General features: G+C 36.4%; 1 long non-coding RNA gene across 3 annotated transcripts in view; it reads left to right on the top strand.

Moving 5' to 3' along the window:
* Nucleotides 1-658: 658 nt before the first annotated feature.
* LOC111775368 (uncharacterized) overlaps nt 659-19528 on the top strand; it is a 38664-nt gene continuing 19794 nt past the window's right edge. For 2 of the 3 annotated variants that reach the window (XR_011422642.1, XR_011422643.1), the window contains exons 1-4: nt 659-787; nt 13335-13458; nt 15448-15527; nt 16367-16469. This is a non-coding gene — a long non-coding RNA (uncharacterized lncRNA). Of the gene's footprint in view, nt 788-13332; nt 13459-15447; nt 15528-16366; nt 16470-17396; nt 17524-19528 lie in introns of those variants that run through there. The other variant, XR_002811015.2, reaches the window with a different exon arrangement.

Here is a 19528-nt window from a genome sequence, read left to right as displayed (position 1 = left end):
GCTCTGAATAAAAAGGATGATAATGGTGATGCTATCAATGATGTTGATGATGATGAAGATGGTAGCAGTAATAAGAATAACTTTTATTGAGCAGTTGCTCTGGGTCAGGCACTATGCTAAGTGCTTATATACATTAAATTATTAATCATCTCAACTACTCTATCAGGTAGGTACTATAGTTATCCCCATTTTACAGATGAGGTGACTGAGAATCAGACAGAGAATCAGACCTAGAAACCATTGCTATTAAGAACCAAGATTTAGTTTTGACAGTCTCAGCCTAAAGCCTGTTCATTTACTGAATACTCTATTGCCTTAATGTTTCTGTGCTTTGGTTATTTCATCTGTAAAATGCAAGGATTAGGGTAGATTCTCATGAAGTTTCTTCAAATCCCATTATTTTGTGGATATGATTCATTTTTAAACTTTTGTTGCAGAATACAGAATTCCTAAAGCACACTGGTATTCCATACCTTGGGAGTAAAAGAGGAAATGATATCACCTGAATTCCCCAGCACATATTCATTACTATCTTCTCATTGAATGTCTAACATCTGCTAGTACTTCTCAGTGAATAAGCAAAGATTCAGACAGGGAATATATTTTTGTTTTCAAGATGAAATATGACATGTTTACTAAATTAAGGATGTAATTTTAGATGAAAGAAGTGTGATGATGAGGAATTCAGGATCTCAGAAAGTGAAGGAAGTTGGAGAAGACCAAGCATTGGTGGCACCAGTCAAGGGCTTATTTTGAAGCCCTGCTTTGCCGGTGATGACAGAATAAGGTGAGCTGTCCAATGAAGTAAAGTCACATGCCACATAATGACATTTCAGTCAACGATGGACCGCACATGTGACAGTGGTCCCATAAGATTAGTACCATATAGCCTAAGTGTGTAGTAGGCTCTACCATCTAGGTGTGTGTAAGTACACTCTATAATGTTTGCAAAATGATGAAATCGTCTAATGATGCATTTCTTAGAACACGTCCCTGTCATTAAGTAATGCATGAATGTAGTTACACATGGAGATGCTGAGAATGTTTGAGTTGGAAGGGGTCTTAGAGAATATCTAGTTCTATATTTTCATTTTACAGATTAGGAAAGAGTGGAATAGAGGAAAATCACAGACTTTGGAATTAGACATATCCACATTTAAATCCCTATATTTGCTACCTAATAGATATTTGACTGTTGGCAAATTATTTCACTTCTGTGAGGCTCTTCAGAGAATGAGAATAATATTCTCAACTCACCAGGGTACACGTAAAGCAGCTAGAATGATACTGGGTATCTAATAAGCATTCTATAAAAATTAGTTCTCCTCCCACTTGAATACTCTATCCTTTGTGAAAGAGTCCCAAGTTCCACCTCACCAAGCTCCCCAGGTCCTTGGCCTCCACAATCAGCATTGGTCCCCGGGCCCGTTGGAGATCTGTCCCACCCTGCTGAAGAGGATTGCAATGTCTGCTTTCTTACTTCCTCAAACTCCCCCTCCCACCTCGAGGTACCACTGTGAAAAATTGGGCATTATTTAATAGGGAAGAGAGAAAGGAATAGGGAACTTTTATATTCTAAACAAAACAAAATTGATCTCATCTTTCAGTCCCTCTTGGGAACTTTCTTTAATTTCCTGTTTTCCTGATTCCTTGTCTTCATCCACAAACACACTGAACAACATTACAATTTATTATCCCAATATCTTCAAACAAGGGCTTCTTTTTTATTAATTATTAACATTTTAATAATTTTAATATTATAAAAATTTTAAAATTACTACCTTAGCTAGAAGAGTAGTAATCTTTACTTATTGTCCTGTTTCTCATCTTTCATTTATTTCTCAAGCATTCTCATTCTTACCAACTCCTTATACATATATCCTAAGCTTCTCTCTCTCATACAAATAAATCAAACTTCTTAGCATTTCCATGATCAACTCTATAGTCACAACTTCAATGTTTCTATTTTACCCAAACTTTACATTCGTTTTTCCAAGTATCTCAATGTGATTAAAACAAACGTTCATTTTGCCAGTTTTCCTTGTTCCCTTCTCTGCAACTCTCTACTCCTTTAAATATTTAAAGTAATTTTATTTTTCCATATTGCATTTCTCCTCATGGCCCAACAACAATATGAAATCTCAGGTATCCCCTTGGAATATCTCACGTTAGCAACAAGTCAGCTCTCTGCCAAGTTAATTCTGTTGCCACAAAGCCTTTCAGATGCAGCCCTTCCTTTCCATGATCATAGACAATGTTCTAGCACAGATTGCTATCAAATCATTTCTCAAATATTGCAGTTATTTACTATTTGGTCTGTTCTTCCTCTTTTGATTCGTCTGCATTGTTTTGGCAAGAAAAAAACAACCCAGCTTTGACTTGCTCCCTTGCCCCTCAACTATAAGAGCTTAGAGTACTTTCACATTATCTCCTAAAATAACTCCAAACAGCTTTTCAAGATTGCATCAAAATCATTTGACTCTAATTATATCTAACTTGACTTCACATTGCTCCCCGTAAGTCTTTCCCTCCAATCACATTAGCTTTCTTACTGTCAGCATGCTTCCTTCCATACACCAGGCTCATGGGGCTCTGGGTTTTCACTCACATTTCTCCAACTAAAAACATATTCACGGCTCTTTACAGTTTCCAGAGCACTTCTTCAGGCATTATTTCATTTGATCCTCCCTATAATTATAAGACCTAGGTAGGAATTAGTACTCTCTCTGTGTCTCAAATGAGAAACCTGAGGTTGGAAAGGTTAACTGGCTTACAAACTTCACATGACTCTCAATGGACCCAAAGTCTTGTGATTGCAAAAATCAGTGTTTATTACTTCAGAATACTTCTAAGAATGCTTTCCTATGCCTCATTATCTTTGTATTTATTATTCAAGCCCAACTAAATTTTCTCTCTTCTTTAATGTTTCTTGTGGTTACAAAAGCCCACAGAGAAGACTTCTCAAATTAAATAACTATATAATAGATGTTTAATAATAAAAACATTCACTTTTTATCTCTTAGTATTCCTGCCTTCTCTGTCAGACCATGAATCAAAAGGGCCACAGTGGCATCCATTTTTCTTTTTTTGGCTTCTGAGTGCCTGCTATGATGCTTTGATGCTCAAATTATTTTTGTTGAATGAATGACTTCTGTTTTCTCTTTGTAGGTCAGAGTTTCCTACGCCAAATGCATTTGAAGCAGGGGTTCACCCTTGTCTTTAATTATTCTTATTATAAATTACTTTTTAAATAAAAAATATTGTCAGTATTTAAAGAGGCACATTTACAAGGACAATTTTTATTTTCCCCACAGCAATTCAGTGGTAGAATTAGCGCAAGAACTGAGATCAGTTGACTCAACAATGTCCAGTGTTTTTGCCCCTTGTCTAATGCTTTTAATTTTAATATGAGAAATATAACTTGACATTTTAATCTCACTCAAGTTCTCAGTTATTAAATCTTTTCTGAGAACAAGGTGTGGTTGCTCAGTTTTCTCTGGAAATGGAGGAGATGTGGATTAGCTAAGTAAAAGTTAGTGTTATTCCACTGTGATTAACCCCAAGATTGACAAACAGAAATTCCAGTTGGCTATCTTATGTGACCTTAAATAATCTTTCTTAACTGTCATACTGCTTTTACGTGGCTAAATTATCTCTACTTGGCTTGGACCTATTCATATGACACAATTATACATGGCGAGCCAAGAACGACAATATGAGATACATATTAACTAACATTTCCTAGTTTTTTCGTATTCAACAAATCTCAGGAAAAACATTGAGTTAGAAATTCTTTTTTCATATGCTAAAATTGCATTATAAATACCATATAAACCTATTTTCAGTGAAGTAGATCCACATTAAATTACCCATCTTTAAAGTACTTACCTGTGGTTATCACTGGCCTGCAGATTTGTCCAATTACTCTGCCTCAAATATATTTCCTAAATGCTTATTCAATGCATAGATTACAAACGCTCAGATTTTTAAAAATGCCTTATATGTATTCACTGTGGATGGAGTATAGAGGTCATATCTACTGGTAAGAAATGGAATCACCTCCCAGCCATGTCTCCTTTAAGAGGTGTTCCCAAAATTGTCTTATCCCCAGATTAACAATTATTTAGATGGTTGGTTTCACTTGCGGAGATCCTAATTAGTATGTCTGGAATAGGGCTTAGGCATTTATATTTTTTACAATATTCTGAAGATGATTCTTATGATTAGTTAAGGTTTTGAATTACAATTGTAGAGAATTGCCACCACTTTTACTCAGTATTATTGTTCTCTTGCAAGACTTTTGCAAGTTGTTTGCCTTTTCCTTGGGGATGTTTTGCTATGAATGTGTTAAGTATAGGACCTACAAAATGAGAAGAGAGTTCATTCATCTATCAAAAATTATTTGAATATAAAAGCACTATTGTAGGCACTCAGAATCCAGAAAAGACGTTCTTATAGCCCTTTGCACGATTCCATATTCTGTATGGAAGCCAGCAGTCTATTGAAATTAAAAGCATTTTAATTATTAACACTCATTAAGAAGTTATAATTATTCAATTAAAAAGGATTGTTGAGCATATACTTAGGCAAATGGCTGTATTAGATTCACCAAGTAATGTCACATGGGTGAGAAGCAGCCCCTGCCGTGTAAGGGTGTACTATAATAATAGCAAACATCTGTATAAGACAGAGGGGGACAAAAAAGAATGCAAAAGAGAGTAATTTGAAACTAAGTCTAATAAGAATGACACAAGATTTTAAGAAAGGAGAGTTCACAGCCAAAATAAATGATCAAGAAAGGCTTAGTGAAGAAAATGACATTTAGGGCAGACAATGAATAATGAGTAGAAATTTGTCAGATAGAGATGATAAGGAATGGTGTTCCATAACAGAAAAAGAGCTTAAGCAAGTATTCTCAAACTGGACAACACACGGCATATTTGGGAAACATTGCATAGTTTTAACTTGGTTCAAGGTTATGGCTTGAGTATGGAACTGTGTAGAATGAGTAACAGGTCAATGAACCAAGTGATCAGGTGTTAGATGGGTACTGAAATCACCAAACATGATACAGAGTTAATGGTAAAGAGAAAGATACTTTTCAGGTAATAAAATCTTCAGTGAATGAGAGGGAGTGCACCTGGAGGATGATAGACATCTGCGACAAGGAGGGTTATCACATATCAGAGTCTTATAGTACGTACTTGGAAGTAGCTAGAGCTTTTTGTGGAAAGTTGGAAGTGACAATAAAGAACAGAGAGAATATCTACCTCATCTCTGTGAGTGGAAGAAAAAGACATTAACTGAGGGACATGCGAGGTATGCCGGATTTGATGGGGAAGAGAACTGGCAGAGAAGAGGTTGAGAATATTGAGTTTATTGGTGATGGCAAACCATGAGTTCCAGAAGGCATAGTGCGAGAGTTGAGAGTGTTGACAAGATGTGGAAGCTTGAGTTAGCCTAAGGGATGTACAGATCCAAATTGGGGTACAGATCCAGTTGGTGCACAGGGAGGCTGGCCTGCCAGTGGTAACTGAGGTAAACCAGGGTAGAGAGCATAGTGGGATTCAACTTAGTCATCTCATAGGGGATGCAGACAAGCAGTTCTATTCCCTATTTAACATTCACAAGAAGGTACATATTTTAGTGTAAATTATAAATGATGTAATTATTTATAAATTATGTTTCATAAGGTACATATTTTTAGTACAAATTTACAGATGAAGAAAGTTAGAATCAAAGAAGAAACTTGTAGAAGGCCCTGTATCGGACAGTGGAGCCTTATTTGGACTTGGGTTTTCTGACTCAGATACTTTTTCTTCCCTTCTCCCTTCCCCTTCTCACTCGCTCTCCTCCCTCAAATCATGATCCTTCCAGAGGGGATCAAGAAAGTACGGGCCGGCCCGGTGGCGCAGCGGTTGAGTTCACACTTTCTGCTTCTCAGTGGCCCGGGGTTCGCTGGTTTGGATCTGGGTGCGGACATGGCACCGCTTGGCACGCCATGCTGTGGTAGGCGTCCCACGTATAAAGTAGAGGAAGATGGGCACGATGTTAGCTCAGGGCCAGGCTTCCTCAGCAAAAAAGGAGGAGGACCGGCAGCAGTTAGCTCAGGGCTAATCTTCCTCAAAAAAACAAACAAACAAAAAAAAAAACAAGAAAGTACACGGACGAAAGATATAATAGAAATGAGATGATGCAGTCTCTTAAAAAACAAAGGAGGTTGTTTCAGGAAGAAGTTGGTCCCAACAGAGTAAAATGTTTCAGCCAAATCAAGAATGATGAAGGCAAAGAAAAGACCTTTCGATATGACTACAATGTAACTATTTCATTAGATTATATCCAATCAGTCATGGCATGATTGTATAATCCTTATAGTTTGCAGAGTGCTCTCTCTATAATTTCCCCTGATGTTGACAACAGGCTTGTGAAGAAGATATTTCTCTATTTTGCATGAGGATGCTCCGATGTGTAGAGTAACTACAGCGAGAAAGTGATGAGGCAAGGATTCCAAACGTAGGTCTTCTGAATGCAAGTCCTATTCCCTCTCCCAAATCCCTGATAACGAAAACAAATAAAGAAAACTCCCTCGAGGTTCCAGTTATGCTGGGAGATCGAACCCCTGCAGAATTCCAAGAAATATATTTTCAGCAGTGGCTTGGTATTATTATTTAAGTCAATCAAAGACATAATTTCCAAAGAGGGCTGTAGCCTTTGCTTGGGAGGATACCTCTTTGTCATTCCAACCAACAGAGGAGAGTGTCCAAAAGCAAAGGAGGAGTTACATTCACATTCTCTTTGGTTCTTTAGAAACATCAGTGATTAGCCACACAGAGACACGTAGCTCTTTTATGTGATCTTGTAGCTAGACTATACCTAGCAAGCTAGCTCTGGTGGAATAGTATAAGATTTTCATTCAAAAGTCTGTTCAAAAGCTTGTATTGCATACTACAACTATATATGAGTCTCATTATTTTTGGTAATTATGTTCTATGAAGTTACCACGTACACTGAATTAGCAATACTGTACATTGGTCCTAGGGGAAATATAGTGTTAGTTTCCTCTCGTCACAATATTTTTGACAATTGATCAATACATAACCTTGCTTTCTGCACATTTCTGTTTAAAGACACCTTATTTAATATATGTTGTTGATGGATAACATTGAACACACAGCCAACAGCATTCTAATTCATAATAACTCATGCCTGAACTAAGCTTATCCAGCTAGCATATTTTCTCTGTAATGCACATCACAGCCTTGAGAAGACTAGACAGCATGTCAACACTATTTTGATGGCCATTTTAAATGGCAAAATCACCAATCAAATGCACAAAAATGTGCCAAATTTGGTATTAAATAGGCTGTGAAAAAGATGCTTGTGTACAGTATGAGAGCTGAAACAAGGAGGCAGAGTGTCTTCTCGTTGAGTCTCAGCTGGGAAATGTGCCAGCCAGGGACTCAAACTTTTCACTGATCTGTCCATCTCTGCAAATGACAGGGAAAGCAAAGCGGTATTGATTTTGGGATTGCAAATAAATTTTAGTGAGTAGGTAAATTTGCAAATACAGAATCTATGAATAATGAGGATTGATTTTATTAGGAAATTAAGGGTCTTATATTACCCAAATCAATCTACGGATTCAATGTAATCTATATCAACATTTTAATGGCATTTTTCACAGAAATAGAAAAAACTATCTTAAAATTCATATGGAACCACAAAAGACCCCAAATAGCCAAAACAATCTTGGGAAAAACGACAAAGCTGGAGGAATCACTTCCTGATTTCAAACTACATCACAAAACTATAGTAATCAAAATAGTGTGATACTGGCATATAAACAGGCACATAGATCAATGGAACAGAATAGAGAGCCCAGAAATAAACCCACGCATATAGAGTCAACTAATCTTTGACAAGGGTGTCAAGATCACACAGTGGGGAAAAGATAGTCTCTTCAATAAATGATGTTGGGAAAACTGGAAATCCACATGCAAAAGAATGAAACTGGACCCCTATCTTACACTACTCACATAAATTAACTCAAAATGGGTTAAAGTCTTAAACGTAATACCTGAAACTGTAAAACTAGAAGAAAATCCAGCTCCTTTACATTGGTCATGGAAATGATTTTTTGGATATGATGCCAAAAGCACAGGCAACAAAAGCTAAAATAAATAAGTGAGACTACATCAAGCTAAAAAGCTTCTGCACAGCAAAGGAAACAACCAAAATGATAGGCAACCTATGGAATGGGAGAAAAATTTGAAAACTACATATCTGATAAGAAATTAATATCTAAAATATGTAAGGAACTCACAAAACTCTATAACAAAAAAGCCCAAATAATTTGATTAAAAAATGAGCAAAGGACCATTTCCAAAGAAGGCATACAAATGGCCAATAGATACGTGAAAGGGTGCTTAATACCACTAATCATTAGGATAATGCATTCAAAACCACAATGAGCTATCACCTCACACCTGTTAGGGTGGCTATTATCAAAATGACAAGAGATAAATGTTGGCAAGGATGTGGAGAAAAGGGAACCCTTGTACACTGTAGTTGGGAATGATTATTGGTACAACTACTGTGGAAAATGGTATGGAGCTCCTCCAATAATGAAAAATAGAACTTCCATATGATCTAGCAATCCCGCTTCTGGGTATATATCCAAAGAAACAAAAATAAGTACCTTGAAGAGATATCTGCTCCCCCACATTCATCGCAGTGTTATTCACCGTAGCCAAAATACAGAGACAGCTGAAGCATCTGTTGTGGGTGAATGAATAAAGAATATGTGGTGTAAATATATACAATGGGATATTATTCAGCCATTAAAAAACAACAAAGAAATCCTGCCATTTGCGACAACATGGATGCACCTGGAGGGCGTTACGCTAAGTGAAATCAGCCAGACAGAGAAGGATAAATATTATATGGTATCACCTATATGTGGGATAAAAAAAAATAAAAGCCGCTATCGCAGAAACAAGGAATAGAATGGTGGTTGCCAGGGGCTCGGGGGAGAGGGAAATGGGGAGATGTGGGTCAAAGGGTGCAAACTTTCAGTTGATGAATAAGTTCTGAGATGTAATGTGCAGCATGGTGACTATAGTTAATAATATTGTATACTTGAAATTTGCTGAGAGTAGATCCAGCATTCTCACCACACACACAAAAAGAGTTAACTATATGAGGTGATAGACGTGTTAATTAATTTGATCTTGGTGATCATTTCACAGTATATATGTTTATAAATTTATTATGCTGTACACTTTAAATATATACAATTCTATTTGTCAATTATTCCTCAATAAAGCCAGAAAAAAAAGGAAGATCAAAGGTCTTATAGCTTCAGCTTCTACATGTGGCAGTTGTCAGTAATCTGAACAAAATAACACAAAGCAATCATTTCTGGTTGAGGGAGGCAAAGATAGCGATTGATTTGAAACTTGACTTCCAAAAAGGCTGGATTTGTGGGCATTTAATTTTAATTGTCTGAAAATATTATAAAACTTGGGATAGAAACTCAACAACTTTTCCTCCAAAGGCAATACCCACCAATTTGTGGCACACTCCCATTTCTTTTTATTTGGTAATTTTGTCTCCTATGTATTTGTTTAAGATGGTCAGGATAAGCTATAATATGTTGCTAAGGTAGGGATATAATGGAGCAGAAACACTGAAGATTTGAGTGAGATTTAAGGAGACATGCCAAGATTTATTGCCATGTATCCAGTAGGGCTCAACATACATTCATTTCATGTTATGTCCTTTGCATTTGGAGAGAGCTCTTAAAGGAATCATCAATTTTATCAAAATAGATATATTTGTATATGTATTTCATTAAATTATGGTTTAAGATGTTGCTCACTTTCTTATCCATACCTCATCATTAGAGAGCCTGTATAGTCAATCCTCATTTGTTTAGTTGTAAGATAAATTTGTCTTTGTGGAGTGAATTGCATGCTTTACTTAGCAAAACAAACAATCGTTAAACAACACGTTTTGCTTTCTGCCTTAGCTGCCAGGAAATTTAGAGACAGGATTTGTGTCAGATTTTTAATAAGCATCTTTATCTCGATGCTTGGTGGTATCTGTCTCTCTTCTTTATAGAGTCCTAGAGCTTTATAGCTGGCCAAAGATTTCGAAATAATTTAGTGCAAACTCCTCAATTACCAAAATTTCAAACATACAGATAGTCACAATGCACACCTTTCTGTTTGTCCGCTCCTCCACACCAAGTCCATCTGTATTTTGCTTCCGACTTCTCTCCTCCTACTGCGCCACAATTTAAATTTGGCTATCTCCAACTCCATTCCCTTAAGAGTAGAAATCTTTTCCCTGGGGTTTCCCATAAAAGAGGATGTGTTTCTTTTTAATTTTCAAGTATCGACCCAATCTCCCATCTTTATGCCAGCCCAATTCCTGACATATAAACACCCATTTTTCATTTATTCATTCATTCTGTTATTTGTTCATTCATATTTTTTACACTACTATATGTCACTGGTGAAACAGCAATGAAGAAGACAGAAAAAAAATACATTGTCTTCCAAGAAATGACATTTTAATTGGTGGACACAGACAGTAAGGAAAAAAAAATAATTATGCAGAATTTTAGACGTTGAACGTGCTGTGGGGATAAAGCATGGCAGGGGAAACAGGGAGTGTAAGGCAGGGAGGGGTCTGTAATTTTAACTAGGGTAATCAGAAGAGGACTAATTAGGAAGGAGAGAAAGGATTAGCCATGGTGTGGAGAGGAAAAGGGAAGAGCTAAGATCATTTTCCAGGCTCTGAGAACATCAAGTAGAAAAGTACTCAGAGATGTGGAGTACTCAGAGATGAGCACTCTCAGAGACGAAATAGGACTCAGAGAGTACTCAGAGATGAGTACTCCTAGAGATGAGCAGCAACTGGGCAGGCCACATGGAACTTATTAGGTCACTGTATGGATTTGGGATTTTACTTCAGGTGAGACTGAAGAGTTTTGAGCAAAAACTATTACTCTGACTGCTCTTTTGAGAAAGGACTATAGAGGAGCAAGTGTGGAAGCAGAGATCCTTTAGGAAGATTTTGCAATAATCCAAAGGAGAGACAATGTTGATTTAGGACAAGGCGGTAGGTGTGGGGGTGGTGATAACCGGTCAGATTCTGGATCTACTTAGGAGATAGAGACAGCAAAATTTTCTGAAAGAATGGATGTGGGATATAAGGAAAAGAGAGGAGTTGAGAATGGCTCCAATTTTTTGTCATGAGCAACTGGAAGGATGTTATTTTTTATCAACAGAGATGATAAACACCGTCAGAGGAGCGGGGTTTGGGGGAGAATATCGGGAGTTCATTTTGGATATTTATGTTTAAAAAGCTAATTAGACATCTAAGTGGAAATGCTGAGTAGGTAGTTGGATATGTAGGCAGTTGGATGTACTAGTCTACAGACAGATAGTTCAGGGAAGAGGTATGTGCAGGAATATAAATCTGTGAGCTGTCTGTATAGAGATAGTAAAAGATGAGGAAAAAATAATGTTCCTTTTTTCATGCTCTTCTCCAGGAACAATTCTTCCTAATATAAAAATGTGGGCTCTACCAAATCCCCTTTATCAAGAATTGACTTTAGACTCACTGAAATCAGGCAGCAAGATAGGAACCAGTTTCTCCCCCAGTTCTTCAATATGTGCTCAACAAAAAGTAGCTTAAGTTCCTTTGAAAGGCAGAGAGTACACGCTAAATGAGGAAGAAACACATACTATTGTTATCATGATAGATTTGGTAGTGGCACTTGGAAACTTTTCATCAGTAGGCAGAAGCCTAAAGACATTTCCATTCATTGGTTTATTGAGTGAATCATTCATTTATTTAAAAAAACCATTTACTAAGCACCTTCTATGTAGAGTGGAATTCATAGGATTTGGTGAGGGATTGTGTAAAGTGTAAGGGACAAGGAAGATTTTTGCAAGACTCTTCTGAGGTGTTTAGCTTAGGTGAATGGTGGTGCCATTAACCAAGACAGAAATAGTCTTGAGGAGAAGCAGAGCAATTGGATTTGTGTGTCAATTAGACAGTTTATTTATATACATCTTAAAATCAGGGAAATTATAGACTATTCAAATGCGTTGTTCAGTAGGCAATTGTTGGAGCATGTTCAGAGCTCAGGGAGAGATCAAGGTATGAGGAGTTCTATGCCAGAAACACTGGAACAATTTTCTCATAGATATTTCCTCGACTGGATCTTTCTTATTCTTTAGATCTCAACTTAAACTCAACTTCCTGAGTGATTTTCCCTCTTCCTACCCTATTCTCCTCCTGTACGCGCTGTTTTCTCCTTCCAGGAATTATTCCTATTGTCATTTAATTACATTGTCTCTCTCTTTCTTGCTCTCCCTCTGGCTTTTTTCTATTTTTGGTGTATTTACATATTTAATTTATGAGTTCAGTACCTGACTTTAAGTTGTAAGATGGTGACTTGACTTTAAGTTGACAGATGGTGATGACCATGACTATTTTGTCCCAACTAAATAACACAAATTTCTGGGACATGTAAGTGATCAATAAATATATGCTCAATAAATGAATAAGATATATATTTGGGAGTTTGTAGCATATCGATGGCAATTGAAGCCTGAGATAATATGGCAATTTCTAAGGATAACAAAGAAGAGGACCAATGAAATAATCTGGGGAAGTTCCAACATCAGAGTCAGAAAATAGAAGAATCATTCAGGACGATTTCAGAGAACAGGAAGAGAGCAGTACACTGAAACCAAATGAGGAAAGTTTCAAAAACTATACGTTTTTTTTTTTTTTTTGGTTCAAAGGAAAGCAAAAGTCACACATCAATTCTTGATCTTTATTTTGTAAAAAATAAAACAAAATACAAATCAAACAAAAACAATCTCATATCATTTGCTATTTTTGCTTTCTTTCCTCTGATCAACTCTATGAACTAGGGATATTGAGTATATTTTATTGTACATTGCTCATTTTTCCTTTGCATTTGGGACAATCATTTGCTTAGTTCAAAATAGCTATCTTAATTTTCCTAAACCAATGTCCAATATAGTTAAACTGTAAAGAATATGTATTCAAGTGTCTTTGTGCATGTGTTTGTGTAAGTGAGTGTGTATGAAAAAGAGAATGTATATGTGTTCATGTGTGTTCTTTTAGGTTGAGGAAGGTTTGAGTCAGTGAAAATATTTCTTGAGTTCTATGCAAGTCAACATAAGAGGGCTTTGAAAATACAAAGTACATAGGGGCCTAAATGTACTGATTAGAAGATCTAAATGTCACCAGGAATGACCCACGGAGTGAATAATTTGTTTCCCTAGGAACATATGGAATCCACTGACTTCAGGAAATATTTTCAGAGTGCACACATATTTCTTCAAGACATTAACATCCCAGGGGAAGAGGAGGAATAAAAACATGACAGGGAGTAATTTAAAATGGCAGGTACTGCAGTTTTCTTTTCCTGTGCTGGAAACCTGATATTTGATACGAATGTAGATGATTTTCTTATGATTGCTATAAAAAGTTGATACCGTTCTTTCCAAAATTCTCTACGATTTATTTTTTCCTCCTCCTTTGTGGAATTTTGTTATTTTTGAATGGCTTAGATTGTGGGTACAAAGAAATCAAAACATTGCACATTATTTCTTATAATGTAACCACAAGAAAACGCAAACGCTGAGGCTCTGATTCACAAAAGAATATTGCCTATTAGTTACGGTATGGTTCAGTGGGAAAATGGAGTCCAAAATTAAATTATATTTCACTAGACCGTAACACAATCAAACCTTGATTTTTGTGCATCAGTTATATTATTTCCCTTTTTAATCTTTTCAACATTTTTTATAAGATTATAACACCTCAGGAGACTTAAATGCTGGACTTTGACACAGGCAACCTAGCTAGGTTCCAAGGCCCATTTGGCCACCAAGAAGATACGTGACTGGGCAAATTACTTAACTTCTCTGAGTTTCACATTCCTCACCCATGAAAAAGGCTGATATTATCCATTTTGGAGATTGCTATGAGGATAGAATCACATAATGGAGATGAATAAATGTGTTTTTTCTTTCTTTGCTTCCAAATGCCCAGTCTTTGGTGGATGCTGCAAATGTTAGAATTGCTGGTACATTATCTACAAATCCTGAAGAACATAATCATCCACAGGAATCTAAGCTTGGAAATGCAACATTTTGTAGAAAACTATTTTCAGGATGACTTATATGAATGTGATCTTCCTTTTCTGACATTAATGTGTGTTATACCGTGGAAAGATGGTTCTTGAGTTTAAAAACTGTAAACTTCATTGGAAGATACAGATTTTTACGACAATGGAGTTTTTAATGATGACTCACAGTAAGAAATACATCTTATATTGCAACCTATCACATCCATTCATATATATGTATGCATTATATGTATATGTATACACGTATGTATACATATAGACACACATATATGTAAATATGTGCATAATTGCATTGTATGTTTATATGTAAGTATTACGTCTTATATGTATATGTATATATCCCATAAGATAAGCCAGATGTGTAGTAGGCTATACTATCTAGGTTTGTATAAGTATACTCTATGATATTCACACAAAGAAGAAATTACCTAACAACGTGTTTCTCAGAACATATACCCACTGGTAAGTAACAAATGACTGTTTATATATGTATGTATGCATTATATGTATATGTACATATATGAAGCAAAAATTTCATAAGATTATACATATCTTTGCTGTATGTGTGGCACTCTGATCTTTTCTACTCTTATTTAGTCTATTTCATTATTTGAAAAAATACTGGTTACAACTTAAGAATTTGATTTCAAGATCCACTAATGGATTGTAATCCCATAGCTTGAAAACCTTTTTTTACTTCTGATATGAAGTATCTCTGTAACAGAGCCTTTTGTTTCATTGTATTACCACAAATAGCATCTATATAAGTTTAAAATTTGCAAGGTTCTTGGCAATCACCTTATTAGGCATTCGTTTCCGCAGTCTGTAAGATAACTATTTTTGGACACAAACTAAAGTAATCAACAATCTAAGACTTCAAGTTCCAACTTAAGGCAAAACTTAAGTCACCTGCCCTTAGATGGTAGTGACATTAACGAGACAATTGTGTTTGACCATTTAGCTTATTCTAGTAGATGGGGTTGTTGTCTAAAGGGCAACAGGGGGCCTCATACAAGGCTGGCTTCTTGGGGGTATAACCTGTGCAGGTCACATGAGGCTTTGCCCTCAGAAGGGCCCTGTGTTTGGTTTAATGCTCTGTCATCATGTCTTCAATTCTTAATAATTTTATTTTAGTACTTGTGTTTCGTAAGAGAAGTTTATGGGATAATAGAGCGTGTGCATGAGCAGAGAAGATATGAGCAGTATGTGAGTCCACCGTTCCTTACCATCCCCTTTGCATACAGCCTCTGTGATGTCCCACCCACATAAATTCCACGGGATTCACAATGCATTGGAGCTCAGGAAGACTCAAAGCAAGTGCAAGGTAAGCATGTTGTGGAAGTTGCTGTGTTATAGAAGGAAAGGGAAAGATTGGGTAACCCATAGTTCCTTTTCCTTTCCATCCTTCCTTACTCAGGCGTAAGTGGCGAATGGAGAGTGTTGGTAGAATGTGTGCATGACAAGAAGTGAAATAAAACAGTCAAGTTAGTTTTGTGCAGAGCATCCTTTTTTCCAGCAACAACAAAATACATATACATGTACAAGCTACAAAATAGAAATTGCATAATTTCAATGATTCTGCATAAGAGTTAGATTTTTTATATTTGCCTTTAAAACTGGCATTGTGCAATATAAATTAACAGTAAAATTTATGATAATTTAAAATTTTAGTTTTCTTTATAGAATGAAATTAAATAGGAAATAAAAAACTACGACGATTTAAGGGAGAAAGTGCAAAAGAAAAAGCTTTACATTTTAGTAATTTTCTGGCATTTTTTTTCCCTGCTTTATGAACAAGAGACTCCACATTTACATTTTGTGCTGAGCCCTAGAAATTATGTGGTTGACCCAGGCTACATAATTTGTAATATATATTACAATATATATGTATATTATATATAATTACATATATTCTATAATTATAATATATTTGTAGTGTGTGTGTATATATAGAGAGAGAAAGAAACAGAGCAAGAGAGAGAGAGGATTTCTCTCCTTTTATGGTTTTAATGATTTATCTAAAATCACAAAATAAATAAACCTAAGTCACAAACTAAAATCACAAAGAAAAATTTCCCCAACTTTGTATTATGTTCAAAAATAAGAGCTGAAAACCAAGAAGACTGCACTGTAAATGAGTCTTATCTGTTCTGACCTGGACAGACCTCTGGCTGATTGCTCTGTGCCTGGTTCTGGAGCTGCTTCCCAGGACATTCGGAGTGGACAAAGGGAAGACTATCAAACCACAACAGAGCAAAATCAGAAGGTAATGGGACTGGCATTTATTCTTTCACCTTTTTGGATTTTGGTCTGTGATTTGTAGAAGAACATCCAGTCTGAGAAAGGAAGCAACTGAATGAGATGTCATGTCTGCACAGCTGCGGCTCTCAGTAAGAGAGTGACCGCACCTCCATCTAGATGTATGAGAACAAATTCTCTTACCTGAGTGAGGGCAACAAACCAGGGAATTCCCTCAGTCTGACCTGTTACCGAGACATATAATACCACCACGAGTGATGTTTCCAATGCCCAACATACTGTGAACACCCCGCTGAACAAAAAACTGTCATCACTAAGTAATATCTTTAGAATATGTTCCATGGAATCTGAGTGAAAAGTATCTGATTGTGCTATACTGATTATTCTAAATTTCAAAGCATAGTTGTTTCCCCAGGGAGGGGGAGAAAAAAACAACCAAGATCGAATTTCTCAATAACTAGATAAGAGGAGGACATGCCAAACAGAACTAGGCTGGAATAATTCAGCTCGAATTTCATGTTCATTCTTCTTACATTTAGTTCCCAACTCACAAATGAGTCTTGTACTGTAAGTTCATTTGGCCTATATTATCCTATAATAACAACATTTATGGTGGTCTTTGGGTTTCTAGGATTGGTCAAGTGCCTACTTTGTACAATAAAGCATATGCTTGAAGTATAAATATTTACAAAAAAGGTTTTCAGTTTTTTATAATAAAGTTATATATAAAAAATTTTTTAAAGTATTTCTCCATAGCTTGGTGCTTGAAGAAAAGTACTCTTCAGTTAGATAAGCAGTTTAAAAATGCAAGTTTGTGCAAGTTTTTAAAGTGGATTCCTGGGCATTTTGAAGGTCTTTAAATATTAACAGCATTCATATAATTTAGGCCTAATTTTATTTTAAAACTTTTAACTTTTCTCTTTCCGTGATACAGTTAATGTTCCACAGACCTACAGTTGTGTTATCAGCCATGACAATGCAATAGGAGAAAAGAGTAGAAGGAAGGATAGTCATTTTTTCCTAAGGAAACTGGGCATGCAATGAAAGATGCATAAGAAACGGTGAGTTAGTCAAAGTGGAATATTTATAGATGAGGAAAAATTATCCAAGATGGATTATCTGTGTTGTGATAGAAATGAAAATATAGGAACCTCAGGGGCCAGCCCCATGGCCGAGTGGCTAAGTTCGCACGCTCCACTTGGTGGCCCAGAGTTCGCTGGTTCAGATCCTGGGTGTGGACCTACACACCGCTCATCAAACCATGCTGTGGCCACATCCCACATAGAAGAGCTACAATGACCTAGAACTAGGATCTACAACTATCTACTGGGACTTTGGGGAGAAAAAATGAAAAAGAGGAAGATTGGCAACAGATGCTGGCTTAGATATTAGTTCTTATATATATATATGAACCTCACTGCAGACACAAAACTTCTCAGGCAAAGAAATAGATTGTGAGGAAGAGAAGATGACTCAAGCACTGGACTTTCACCGGGACAGGGCCAAGGCAGGCCAGAAGCAGACACCAGTGCAGACAAAGGAAGAAAATGGAAACCGGGACCTGAGCACAATGAGTACAATCAGGGGTGGCTTCAAACCTAGCCAGGAAGACGAATTAGCTCAACATAGAAAAAATATTCAATTATTGAGTTCTAATTAGGTGTCAGATATTGTGTTAATTTCTTCGCAGGAGTTGTATTTATCCCTCACAAGAACCTCAGTGTAGATATTATGATCATGAGGGTCTGTATAGTAATATTATTATCCCAGTTTTCTAGATGAGAAAACTATGACATAGAGAGATTAAATAATTTATCCAAGATAATTCAGAGGGTAAGTAGGAGATTTGAGATTTGGACCTGGGAAGTCTCATACTGGGGCCCTCACTGTTGTATGCAAACATCCCAAAAGAGAATTAAATGGTCTCAACCCAGGACAAGAGGGTCTAGGTATGAGACTATCCTAGACTGGATTCTTCTGGGGTTTACTTGCTGCTTCTGCTGTTATTGATGACTTCTATTTCCAACTGTTTGGGACTCCCAAATTCCCCAAAGGTGCCAGGTAACATATATCAAATTAGATAGTTCTCCATCCTAGCCACTAGGTGGTGGTTAGTACTATCAACTTAAAAAGAGTATTGGCTAACATGATTAGGGTGAAAAAGCACAAAAGATTTGTAGTTTGCTGTGGTCAAAGTAGGCATTCATTTTGCATCCAGGTGGGAAGTTGCCAGTGGAGAGATGGGCCAATATTTTAAAAAGAAGAAGATAGTGTAGAAGGGACAGATCTTCTCATTCTCCAGGCATTTACTGGGTGTCTATTGTGTGCTGGATGCTGATGTAGACACTGGGAACACAAAGATAAGCAACATAGAGTGGCATGAAGGATATAAACACCTACCAGGGTTATGTATTGGTGTGATAATTGGCTACATAGAGATCTATATCAGATACAAAATTGAAGAGAAATACCCTCAAACAAGTTGCGTACGTGTGTGCGTGCATGCATGAGTGTGTGTACGTGTGGGTGTGTCTACATGCATAGTCAAGGAAAGATTACAAAAAGTTTAGGTATGAAGATGCCACGACTTAGATAAAAACTTTGTCAGCTAGGTTCAAAATGCAGTAGGACTTGTAGAGTAAAGTAGGGCTGTATCAAAGATACTCATATTATTAGGGTGTGAATTACGGTTTCTTTATTTCTGATAACGACTCAAATTATAATCAATTTTATCTGACCACCCTATCACTATTGAACTATGTGTGTTCACAGATTTTGTCCACCAATCTTCATTTAAATAATGACTGGTTCTTTGCTTTATATGAATTAAAAGCATCAAAATTCTAGAAGTTCTGATCAGATGATATAACCGGCACTGTTATACACATTTAATAATAAGTAGAATGTAGCAAATTATGTGACTATGAAATGAATTAATGTTTTTTAATTTGTGGTACATATCAAAGACAGCAATGCAGAAAACTTAGAATTTCAAGTTTGAATAAGCATGATTTTTCTCATCTTGTCATTTTTGTCTTTTGGAAAGTGTCCATGTGGAAAGTGAAT

This window comes from Equus caballus, chromosome 10, assembly GCF_041296265.1.
Source record: "Equus caballus isolate H_3958 breed thoroughbred chromosome 10, TB-T2T, whole genome shotgun sequence".
Classification (NCBI taxonomy): Eukaryota; Metazoa; Chordata; class Mammalia; order Perissodactyla; family Equidae; genus Equus; species Equus caballus.
Note: the sequence above shows the minus strand (reverse complement) of the source record. Positions and strands in the feature narration are given on the sequence as shown.